The following is a 13,432-nucleotide window of genomic DNA, read 5'->3' on the forward strand; positions in this document are numbered from 1 at the left end:
TTTTTGTAAATAAAATTTTATTGGGACATAGCCATGTCTGTTGTTTATGTTCAGTCTGTGGATGCATTTATGCTTCCGTTACAGAACTGAATAGTTACAACAGAGGCAGTATGGTCTGCAAAGCTTGTATTACATTATTACATATTATATTATGTATGACATATAATATATTTATAACATGGTAGTATGTTAGTTATGATATAATATATTAATTATATATTATCTGGCCCTGTACAGAAAAAACCTGCCAATCCCTAGAACAGGGAAAAAAGAATAAACTTAACTAGTAACTGCACACATAGGCTCTAGTAATTTCCCCACGTAGGGAAGGAGACAACATCTGGAGCAGAAGCTGAGTCATCATCTCACTGAGTTTACAGTAATCCACTGGGCTCTCAGAGATCTATTCATGTTCTACTCCATTCAAACCAGAAAGTTACATGGAGACACTAAACCACTATCTGCTTCCAACATATAATTATGTCATTAGTCTTAGCAGTCTCCTCATAACTGTTAGATTGGCTTGATTAACTCTTTTTGGGTAGCACCTAGAGGAAACCCTAGAATACCACCCCCCACCAAGATAAGGACAAATCCTTCTTTAATTTGAATGTATGTTCTCCCCCTCATTGACTTAGTACTCCAGAATCCATTCCCCAATAATATTCCCAAAATGCTTTTGATAATATAAAGTAAGGGAAGAAATTGACTCTTTTGTTCTATAAAGCCTCTTGCTTTGATATTTGACTTTGTAATTGCTCACCCCTCCCCCCCAAAGGCATGCTGGCATTTTAATTATAGGTGTGTAGACAGTGAAAGATATTTGGAGCTTGGAAATAAAGAATTGACATTTCCTTATAGAGTAAGTCCTCAGAGAGGTTATTACAGCATTTTCTACTAAGGCAAGAACAACTTCAGATAGTTGATGCTCATCAGGACATAGACTGGGGCTTTTTGCTCTTTATGTAGCTAAAATTCAGGACATTTTTCAAAAACTAGTTTCCTTATAATGCTTCATGGACTGCTACGTATGGGCACATGTTCTTCTGTGCTTTTCTCCCCCAGAAACTCAGTGGTAACTGGGGGATCGAAATAGTGTGAGGCTTCTGAATCCTTTCACATATCCCCATTTCTCTTCTCAGGGTTCCACATTTCCTATGTTCAGTGCTCTACCTGTATGCTGAGAACTCATCAGATCACAGCCAAACCATTGCTTTTGGCTTGCAGAGATTTTGACCTTGCTGCAATGGATTATTTTAGGATAGTTATATATGATCCCCTTTTTTCTAATCATGCCTTGAGCTGGGAATTTAGTGACTTGAGGTCATTATTTTCTTTATAAGCTATGCTTGATCACTATTGATAATCACCCCACCGCACAGTCCTTGTGTGTTTCTTCCCATCTCTTCTATTCAATGGCCGTAGCTGCTTGGATTCCCCAAACCTGGTTGTTTCACCCCTGCATGCTATAGGCTAACAGATTCTCATTCTTGAGTACTATTACTACAACTTTCTGCCCTTATCCCCAACTTTCCAGACAATGAATCCCAGAATCCTTCCCTCTACCCTTTCTTGAGATGTGGAATCACTCCAGTTTCTATTTCTGAACTAGTCAGGGTTATTAGACAAAACCAGACTGTTTTCATCAGGTTATACGAAACCTACAACAGGCTTGCTGGATTTCAAAAGAGACCTCAAAATACAGTGGTTCAAACAACATGGCAGTTGAGGAGAATACAGGCAATCCAAGGTAGATTGGTGGCTTGGCTCTATGAAGTCACGCAGGGAGTCTCGTTCTTTCTCTGAATTGTCCTATCATCTCCTCAAATGTTGGTCCTATTCACTAAGTCAAAGCCAGTGTCCCAGTACCATATACACATTCGGCCCATAAGAGGGAAAATAAGGAAGGGAAATTAAAGCAAGTTCCTTTTGAAGAAGTGATATGGCAGTTAGATACATGACTTCTGCTCATGCCTCCCGGATGACTAAATTGTCATCACATGGCCATGCCTGGCTGTGAAGTAGGCTGGAGATTTTAGGTTCCAGTCCAGTGGCCCTTTGCCCCCCTGAAGCTCAGGGGAGGAAGTCCTGTTACTAAAAGGAAAGGGGGAAAATAAGTATTGGGAAACAGCAACCCACCACACAGACTCTGGTTGATTTAAGTAGAAAGGAAAGATGAAGGAGCTCACAGAAACACCAAGAAGTTTTGAGAAGAAGGCTCAAAACAAGTAGAAGGAAAATGGTCCAGAACCAAAGAGAAAATCATAATTTCAGGAATCTAAGTAGAGGGCACTGCTTCTGGTACCACTGATACTGGACCCCAGAGCTTGCACTCTTGCCACCAGCACAGGAAACCAGGCAGACCATGTGACATGCGTGGAGTGACACTTCTCAGATCTTCAAGAGAAGCTCTTACAGGAGCAGAGTTGACCGCAAGCCTCCAGCTGCTGACCTGCCATCACTGAAGCCATGCCTCCCAGAGCTGCTTTCCAAGAAACTGGTGCTGGCCCATTCCTGCCCAAAGCAGGATTCTCCAAAGGGCAACTGTGGTCAGCGGAAAGATGGCTTCCCAAAGATTTCCTAACGCCAGAACCTATGGGTGTCACTGTATAGTCAAAAGGGGAGTGGCTGATGTAATTTTGAGATGGGAGCTTATCCTGGATGATCTAGATGGGCCTGAGGTCATCACAAGGATCTTATAAGAAGGAAACAGGAGACCAGAGAGGGGACTGGAGAGATGTAGCCACATGCCAAAGAACGCTGGCAATCTCCAGAAGCAGGAAGAGGCAAGGAACAGCTTCTTCCCTGGAATCCTCAAGAGGAACCGGCCCTGTTGACATGTGAATTTAATTGATTCATTGTTAGATTCATTGCAGACTTTCGACCTCCAGAACTGTAAAACAATAAATTTGTGTTGCTTTAACTCCTGAGCTTCTCGATCCTTCATTACAGCCATCAGAAATGAATATAACGACTTTTCCCTGGCTATTCTCCATTGGCTGGGCCAAGATCTGAGTTGTGCTGCTGTCTGAGACTTTTTTCTTCCTTCCCTCCTTTCACAGCTGTCAGACCTGCCTTTCTGTCTAATGGCTCTCCACCAAATCCCACTTCCTCTTTATCTTCCAGTGCTGTTTTCCCTGATAAATCTCTTGCAGCTTTAATCTCATCTCAACATCTGCTTCTTGGAGAACCTGCACCAACGAATGCTCCCAGCTCCAGGAAACCGGAGGTTTTAGCTGTCCTCCACTCCACCTATCCCCATTCCCAGAATGGATTACCTACTTCACCACTTTTTTGACTCATTATCTTCCAATTCACAGTACAGGGCCGGTGCCTGATTGATGAACTCCAGTACCATTATCCCACTCCCAGGGTGGAGGTGCTGAGGAAGAAAGTCTCTGATCTGCTTGACTCCATAACAGAGCAGGGCTGTAACTCCCATGACTCATATAGCATCTGAGCCTTCCCTGAGAATGAAAAGTGGGTCTATGTCCTGCTCAGTGCTCCAAATGGCAAATACCTATGACACTATCTCCCCTCCAATCATCTAAACACCACTCTCTGTGACCAAGAGATATCTAAGGTTCTTTCCCAAGAATTTCTAAGGATTTACAAGAGAAGCTCATGGCTTTTGCTTAGTTACCACTACCAGTCAACTCTTGCATATCCTGACCTCATCTCCCTATTACTTGTCTGTCCTGTGTGGACACCTGCTTCTCCCTTTATTCCAACAACACAGCTGACACCAGCCATAGAATGTGACAAAACTTTACTGAGCATCTGGGAACAACTTGAGAAGTCGTACCCCTGAAAAGGGAGATACAAAACCTGCTGCCATGTTCCTATAGCCCACTGACATAGCCTTGTCAGAGAGATCCTTACAACTACACCGTGCTCTACACAACTATGCTGCCCACCACTGTAATACTAAAATCCATTTCTCCTCTCTAGGAGCTCCCTTCATCCCCTCTCTGCCCATCTCCACCCTCCCCTGGCCTGCTCCTCTCCTGAGGAAACCTATTAGAGAGAAGAAATCTATTCACAAATACATCTCTGGAGAACAGCTTAGCTTTTATGTCTTAATCTTTCTCTTTCAGAATGGAAGCATGGCCCTGTCTTTGTTGAACCAATATAAACAAATAAATAAATAAATATAAAAAAATAAACTATCACAGTGTTTTTCCAAGAGGGGATGTGGAGAAAGGGGAACCCTCTTACACTGTTGGTGGGAATGCAAGTTGGTGCAGCCTCTTTGGAGAACAGTGTGGAGATTCCTCAAGAAATTAAAAATAGAACTTCCCTATGACCCTGCAATTGCACTACTGGGTATTTACCCCAAAGATACAGATGTAGTGAAAAGAAGGGTCATCTGTACCCCAATGTTTATAGCAGCAATGGCCACGGTTGCCAAACTGTGGAAAGAACCAAGATGCCCTTCAACGGACGAATGGATAAGGAAGATGTGGTCCATATACACTATGGAGTATTATGCCTCCATCAGAAAGGATGAATACCCAACTTTTGTAGCAACATGGACAGGACTGGAAGAGATTATGCTGAGTGAAATAAGTCAAGCAGAGAGAGTCAATTATCAAATGGTTTCACTTATTTGTGGAGCATAACAAATAGCATGGAGGACATGGGGAGTTAGGAGAAGGGAGTTGGGGGAAATTGGAAGGGGAGGTGAACAATGAGAGACTATGGACTCTGAAAAACAATCTGAAGGGTTTGAAGAGGTGGGGGGGTGGGAGGTTGGGGGAACCAGGTGGTGGGTATTAGAGAGGGCACGGATTGCATGGAGCACTGGGTGTGGTACAAAAACAATGAATACTGTTATGCTGAAAATAAATTTTAAAAAATGATTAAAAAAAAAAGATGGTCTCACTGAAGATGAATTCTGCCTCCACTCTTTGAGTAATAAGGGCAAATTCTAGGTAGGTTTAAAAATAGCAGTGTCCCTAAACTTACCTTACTCCACTCCACCCCACCCCCAAACATACACACACATGTACAAAGGTAGGTGGGTAGATGATACATGATGATGACAGATAGATAGATAGGTAGGTAGATAGATAGATGATAGATAGAGATAGCAGATAGAAGATAGATAAAAAAGATGATAGATAGGATAAATTATAGAAAGGAGACAGATATAAATTGTGAGCTTCACTTCCTCAGGAAAACACTCCATTACCATGTTGCCTTGCCAGAACTCTCCAGTTTTCCCACAACTGCCTCCAAATCAGCATTCCCCCATGGCCTCTGCTATCAGGTCAGGGGCCCCACTATATGGCAGCACCCCTAGCAGAAGCTCACACTTTTGGAGATGCAGTGCCTGCTGGCTGCCCAACCTGCCCCATTCCATGATGGGGTTTTGGTGTTTTGGGAGTCCTCACACTGGTCCTCCAGCTGACCCTCCTTGGTTCCAATCATCCCATCACACAGCCCTGGTTGGGTGTTTGATGATATCGTGAATCAAGCTCCACCGAATAAAAACCACTGAGGGGACATTCAGGTAACTTTTAGGGACAAACCACTCCCAGTAGTTTAGGGGGAAGGCAACTGCACAGGAGCCTTTGACCCTCTCCCTTGAATCTTCCCCCCTTTATTTAGAATACTTTACTTTCTGTCCCTATCATCCCTGATCCATTGCCCCTACCACAGACTTAGACAAAGCACCAACCACAAAGCAGAAGAAAAGATCAATTAAAATTCTTCAGAGGTGATTAGAGAACTTGACCTGAATAGGGCTGTTCTTTTCTTTCACAAAACAAACTAACTAAATAAATAGAAACTTAAATCCCTTTTTCTTTCTTCCTTGGCCCAGGGAACACTGAATTCTTCCAATGAACTTTGGTAAAAACAAAAGAAAACAGTAAAGGATATAACTTTAAAAATATCTAAAGGCCAGTGCCCCTAGGTGTCTTGGTCATTTGAGTGTCTGACTCTTGGTTTTGGCTCGTGTCATGATCTCATGGGTCATGGTATTGAGCCCCTCGTTGGGCTCCCCGTTCGAGAGGGAGTCTGCTTGAGATTCTCTCCCTCTGCCCTGATCATTTCTTCTCCTCTCTCTCCAAAATAAATTTTAAAATATTTTTAAAAATCTCTAAAGACCAAATTTATAATGTGAAGTTTTCTGACAACTGCATTCTGATAACAAATTGGTTGATCCGGGCTGGGATTTTTTCCCTTCTAGTTCTGCTTTTATATTGTTGTTTTGCTTTTATGTTTGCATATGGCCTTGGGCTTTTGCTCATTCTGTCACACTCTATTCCACCAACAGACCAGCACCAATACAATAATATTGCTTGTTACTACAATAGCTGCCATTCATTGATCATCTACCACACCCGGGCACTTTATTTGAGAATTCTAATGAAAATAATAATATACAAAAAATAGATATTTGAGGAACAGTTCCTACACACCAGGTTTTATTTTTCTTGAATACTCACAACTATCCTAAGGGGCAGGCATTATTGTCACCATTTTAGAGATAAGAAAAATGAAGTCAATACCATTAATTTCACTTAGCAGGTGAGTAAATGAGGCTTAGAGAGGTTAAATCACAGAGTTATTAACTGGCAGAAACAGGATTTGAGCCAAAGTATTGATTTTTAAAATCCACTTAAGAAAAAAGGTATCATCTCCCCCAAGAAATGAATACACCTCCTCACAACCAGAGAACTCTTTACCCAAAGAGGCTGCATCTTGGATCATTCACAAGGGAGAGACGTGATAAGGCTAAGAACACTGTTGGGTTAGGACTGCACCATTCAGGACCACGTTCTTTCCCCATCTTTTTATTTTATTTTTTTCTGAGAAGCGAATACGCCTTAGGTTTGCTTCCTTTTCCCCCTTCAATCCTCATTACCTACCAAACCCATCCCCTCACCCCTTCCCCTCTGGCAACCATCAGTTTGTCTCTATAGTTAAGAGTATGTTTCCTGGTTTGCCTCTCTATTTTTCTTCCCTTTTGCTCATTTGCTTTGTTTCTTAAATTCCACACATGAATGAGATCATATGGTATTTGTCTTTCCCCAGCTGACTTATTTTACTCTGCATAATATTCTTTTTTTCTTTTTTTACTCTGCATAATATTCTTTAGCTCCATCCGTGTCATTGCAAATGGAAAGATTTCATTCTTTTTGATGGCTGAGTAATATTCCATATATTTACATACATATATACATTTACACACATATGTACACACATATACATATGTACTTATATACATATATATGATATATATGACATATCACATATATATGATATATATATATCTCACATCTTCTTTACCCATATATCACTCCGTGGACACTTCGGCTATTTCCACAATTTGGCTACTGTAGATAGTGCTGCTATAAACATAGAGGTGTGTGTATCCCTTTGAATTAGTATTCTCGTATTCTTTGGGTAAATAACCAGTAGTGTGATTGCTGGATTATATGATAATTCTATTTTTAACCCTCTGAGGAAACTTCATACTGTTTTCCACAATGGTTGCCCCAGTTTACATTCCCACCAGCAGTGCAAGAGGGTCCCCCCTTCTTCACATCCTCGTCAACACCTGTTGTTTCTTCAGTTGTTGGTGTTAGCCATTCTGACAGGTGCGAGTCAATATCTCATTGTAGTTTTCATTTGCATTTCCCTGATGGTAAGTGATAATGGACATCTTTTCATGTGCAGGACCAAGTTCTTAATTAACTCCACTCATCTCATGAAGCATTCTAATTAGTCTTTCCTCTCCAATTTTGGGTACTCCTTTCTCTTCTCTGGGAAAATGCCGGACTTACAAGCAAAGGCCATGATATTTCATATAACATTGTCAACAACATCAAAGAGGCCCAGCCTTCCTAACCTCCTCAGCAGGGACATGGCCAGTCATTGAGCACACATGGTGGCTCTTCCCTGATCTCAGAGTGAAAGGTGATGAAGACAGCAGCATTGTCATCAGACAGATCTGCCTTCTGCTAGTTTCCCACATGGAGGAAATGTGACCTTTGTCAAGTAACCGATGGTGCCTTGAGTTCTTCATTTGTACACGAGAGCAGACCTTCTTAGAAGTTGCAGTGTGCATTAGAATCAGCATCTGGAGGGTACCCTAATCACAGCAGACCTGTAATAAACAGTAGCTGTTTTTGTAAACTGATTTCCAGGGGCTTGGAAGTTTGGCTACATCTTTATGTTAGGTGAAATTACAGATAGTGTTAATGAAACAGATCAATATTTTGCATTTAACTCTTGTGGATGGTTAAGAAGATGGGTTCCTATGATTGTTCTAAATGTTTTCTTTGGGCTGGATCTTTGCAGTACAATGGAAGGATAATAGAGAGGTGGGTTGCCAAAAGCCTTCCCCCTACCCCTGTGGGCATATCATTAGATGGAATGGGGCTGACTTAGTGGCTCGGGCTAGAATGGACACACAGCCTTAACACTGAGCTGATTGTGCTGCTTTTGGTTTCTTTGACATTATTTCTAACACTAAATTTAACAAGTCACTACTTCCTCTTTTGTTACATTGTAGTGTGAGTAGTTTAATGCCACCTAATATTCAAAATGAGCTTGTGGTGTCAGGCACAAAGCTATGAGCTCCTTATACATCGCTTCCCCAGTATCTAGAACAACCCGATGAGATAGAGAGTTTGTCTCAGAAATGACTCAAGTTCAGGGAGTTTAAGTGACTTGCCTAAAGTCACTAACCTAATAAGTAGCAGAACTAAGTCTGTCAGATTTCAGAATTGATGGAGGGAATTAAAACACTTCATAAGTCTAATTTTCTTGGGGTTTTATTTTGTTTTGCTTAGTTTGGTTTGATTTAGTTTCTTCATCAGCCTAATAAGTTTTCACCTCCTGGCAGTCTTCCCTGTCTATCTGAGCTCCCATAGTGTCCTTCACAGAAGTTGATTATAGCTCTTACCACACTGAGTGAAATCTATGGTTGTTTGCCTTCCAGCGTCTCCTTCTAGACGGAGCGCCATGGACAACATCATCTTAGCTTCCTTAGTGCCTCACACAGCACCACAGCAGGGGCTCAGGGCAAATTCATGGATGTGAGCTGCCACATGGAAGGCTTAGGTCAATATTAGAACTGAACACTTGTGCTAAAGTGGAAACCTTAAGGTACAGTAGACCAGTAATTCCCAAATTGTTGCTAAAGAGAGTGTGTATGTGTATGAGAGAGGGTGTGCATGCGAATGTGTGTGTGAGCGCATGTGTATGTGTGGGCGATGACAGCATGTACCTCAAGTGCTCTCTCCTCCCATCATACTTTCAATCTCAGTATCACTAGGCCCATGGAATTTTCATTTCTCTCCTTGAACACCAGAACTCCTCTGTCTCCTTTAGACAAAACCCCTCATTTGACCTGTTGTTCTCTCTTCCTTATTTCCCTTACTTCACACAAGACATGAGCCCTAATCCCACTTTAATTAAACTCTGAATACACTGTCATTTGTTTCATGTTGGAAACAATAAGGAGGACCAGACAATATTGTTCATTCAAAATGAATAGTCTAGCCCCATTGTTCTTTGAAAATAATAGCAAAACTAAAATTATATAATGTTTACCATGTGCCAGGGACTGTTCTAAGCCCTTTACTTCCTTCACTCATTTATTCTCCACAACAGTCCTGTGAGGTAGGTATTATTAACCCAATTCTACAGATGAGGAAACTGAGGTACAAGCAGGGCAAGTGAGTTACCCTGGGGTCACAGAGTTTGTCAGTGGTGGGGTCAAATGGCAAAACCAGGCAGGCAGGCTGTCTCTAGAGCCCATGGCAGCCCACCACCCAGGACTTAGATCATTATCAAATGAAGTCCATGAGAGTGTTGACCTTATTTCAGTTGTCTAAGTTGGAAATTACAGAATCTTCAAATTAGAAGGGACCTTGTAGTCCAACCTAACTCAATTTTCTACCCACTGCAAAATCCCTTCTGGAACTTTCCAGATGGATGGGTGTTCATTCAACTCTACTTAAGTACTCCCAGTGACAGGGAAGAAATACCGTAATATGAATGGGAAATATAAACTGTCCATGGATTAAATTATTGTATAATAAAAACATGCCTAATGGCTATACTCACCTAATATGTTCATTTGGTTGTTTTTTTTTTATATGAAAACTTGTCTTGATAAAATTGTTTCTTAAAAAAACTTTTAGTATAATTTATCTTGAGATACCTAAGCTTTCCTTTTCTACCTCCTTATTAATGGGCTTATTTTCAAAAAGGAAAGTACAGCAAAGATAATAGACAAAAAAGAAATAGTCATATTTGCTCAAATTGTTGTTTGGGGGTTAAAAATGAATATTAACAGTGAATGAGGGATCTTTTTAATATTTGCAGTTAATTTCCCACATATACTTTTAAAAACTACTATGGTATTGTTTTCTCCCACTATTTAAAAAACCTGTTTGACGGATGCCTGGGTGGCTCAGTCAGTTAAGTGGCTGCCTTTGGCTCAGGTCATGATCCCAGAGTCCTGGGATCAAGTCCCACATCCAGCTCCCTGCTCAGCAGGGAGCCTGCTTCTCCCTCTGCTTGCTGTTCTCCCTGCTTGTGCTCACTTGCTCTTGCTCTTTCTCTCTCTCTCTCTCTCTCTGGCAAATAAATAAATAAAATATTTTTTAAAAATAATAAAAAATCTGTTTGAAATGAACCACTGGAAAAGTTAAAACATCATAAATCATGTTAAATAGAACAATTTCTTTGATATTAATCCCCAGTTAAGATGAAAATATCCATTGCAGCTGTTCATTAGGTATGTTCTTAGTTCATGTTTATGCCACAGCAGGGGAAGAAAACCCAGAATCCCAGAATATTGAAGAAATTTCTAAATGCTAGTGTTACACAAAACTTGCAAGTATAGTACTGTGGGAGACAACGATTCCATCACATCTACAAGTGTGAGCTCTGGAATTAGACTGCCTGCAGTCTCCATCCCCTTATGGGAATGGTCAATGTTCTTAGAATAATGCCTAGCATTTTAGGTGCCCAATAAATGTTAATCAATGTTTTCGTACTCCAGTGGGATCTTCTTAGAAATGTAGGCATAGCTTGGGATTGAGAATGTGGGGGTCAAGCTCAAAATCCTGGAATCCAAAATTTTCTAACCATTTTCTCTGATTTATCCAAAGAACTGATGCTCACTGATAGCCCATGATGGACGTATCAAAGCTCCAACGAGAGACCGGACCATAAGGACATATATGAGTGTTGTAGGGTAAGATGTGACCAAGACCCATGTTAGGTAAGATGCCAGCAGCTGGGGCCCCCCAGAGACCAGAGAGCCACTCCCAGAGTCATCAGGGGAATAGACACACAAATATTTCCCAAGCCTGAGGTAGATTGATACTGAGCAGTCTCTGTGCGCACCTCCTTGTCATGGAGGAACAACCCCAGACCAGGCTTCCAATCACCTGGATTTTCATCCTGGGTCTGCCCCCTGTCAAATTCAGGCAGGTCACTTAGATTTTCTGAGGCTCAGTTTTCCGGTAATAGTATTTGTTTTCTGTCTACCTTAAGGTTATTCAGATACTGTGTAGGAAAGTGCACTGAAACAAAGTTTCAGAGTACTATCTACATGAATGTCACATTTTATCACTATTACGCCTGTCTTCTAACACAATTACTGACTTCCCCTGGCTTAGCAAGCAGGGCTAGGAGGCCTGCTGAGGCAAAGGAAACTGGCTATATGTGATAAATGGACAAAAACTTTCTTTTTGTCTTCTTCCTCTTCTTCTTCTTTTCCACCTCCTCCTCCTTCCCCCTTCCTCCTGCCCCTCCCCCTCCTCCTCCTCCCCATTCCTCTCCTCCCCCTCCTCCCCATCCTCCTCCTCCTCCTCCTCCTCCACCACTGTCGTCGTCGTCGTCGTCGTCTTCTTCTTCTTCTTCTTCTTCTTTTTACCTCACAAGCCTAACTTGAGGCTGGACCCATAGCAAATACTAATGAAGTCTCATGGACTGATTTGAAAGAGTTCACTTTGCCTTGCATTCTTAAGGGAGAACTTAGCAGTTTGTCAGTGGGCAACAATGTTGACATCAAATGCTCAGTTTAAAACATCATTCCAAGCAAAAAGAATTAAGTCCTAGGAACAACTCGAATGGCAGAGTAAAAATAGGGCAGTTTCTACACATGCTTTAGTGCAAGGAAGCAACAAGACAGTTTGCTATGTGTGTTCAGTGCTGTGATCGAAGTGAATGAGCAATAAATATTATGTAATAATAGACTATTTGCCTTTCCGTGTTAGGCAATTCTCTAAAATCCCTCTATATTAAAGATTTAAATATAAAAGTGTCCCTAAATAGAAAGATTTGCCCTGTTATGTCATTTTTAGTGATTAGATGTGGCATTTCCTCCATCTTAATGAAATAATTATTGTCATTCAACTGAGTGATTTTATCCATTTAAAGGAATAACAGGGGTGGGGTGGCATGGTCACAGAGTCCCCCGAAGGTCATAGAATCTTAGAGCCAAGAAGGGCTTCACTAAAACCCTGTCTGGTACCCTTGGTATACATGGAAGTCTCCATCTAGAGAGTCAAAAATCTGGCTTCTGCTGTCATCTGAGGCATTAAATAGCTGTGCAACCCTCGGCAAGTCATTCATATTTTTTTGTCTCCATTTATTGGCTGGTATAAACAAGGGACTTCCAATATTGTGATACTTTGAATTAAGTTTGCTATGCTGGTATCCGTGTATGTGTGTGTGTGTGTGTGTGCACATATGTACATATACTTTTTTTAAAGCTAATAAATATATAATAAATATTTAAAATTATTTTAATTAAATTTTTAAAAGTTAAATAAAAATATACATATGCTTTTCTTTAGCTAATAATAATGTGTTCCAACAGTGTAAGTTTTCTCTCTGTTTTTGATGGCAAAGAGGGGAACTGGCTGTATTTTTGTTCTCTCTGTTATTAGAAAAAATGGTTTTCCTTAATAGGCCCTGAAGGTGGGGTGTGGGGTTGATTATTGTGTGTCTCTCATGGTGCCTCAGACCTACCAGAGACTACAAACAAGTGAAGAGCTGTAGAATTTCATTGTCGCTGTTTTACTACGTTTTGGATAAAAGCGTCCTGCCAGGAAACACCACGGGGAAAAAAATCCTAATATAATGTGTGCTTCTAATAAAGTGACTTTTAATTGTGCTGCCCAATGCCAACTTATTAATGCTTACCAACACATGGCGCGTGCACACACACACACAGACACACACAGTTCATATATAGTTTTTGAAAAAAGTATCTGAGGTTTTCCGCCCCGCCCCCATGCTATGGGGTTGGTACATTCCATTGTTATTTGTATTCAGAGCAATAGTTCCCAAAGTGACTTCTTCAGCAACATGAATGTGGACATGTCAGTTAAAAAGGATGATGTCAACAGCCATTCAAAATATTCTGGACATCTTATTTTATGATGTGAAGCCC

This window comes from Enhydra lutris, unplaced genomic scaffold, assembly GCF_002288905.1.
Source record: "Enhydra lutris kenyoni isolate GAN:26980312 unplaced genomic scaffold, ASM228890v2 scaffoldscaffold3, whole genome shotgun sequence".
Lineage (NCBI taxonomy): Eukaryota > Metazoa > Chordata > Mammalia > Carnivora > Mustelidae > Enhydra > Enhydra lutris.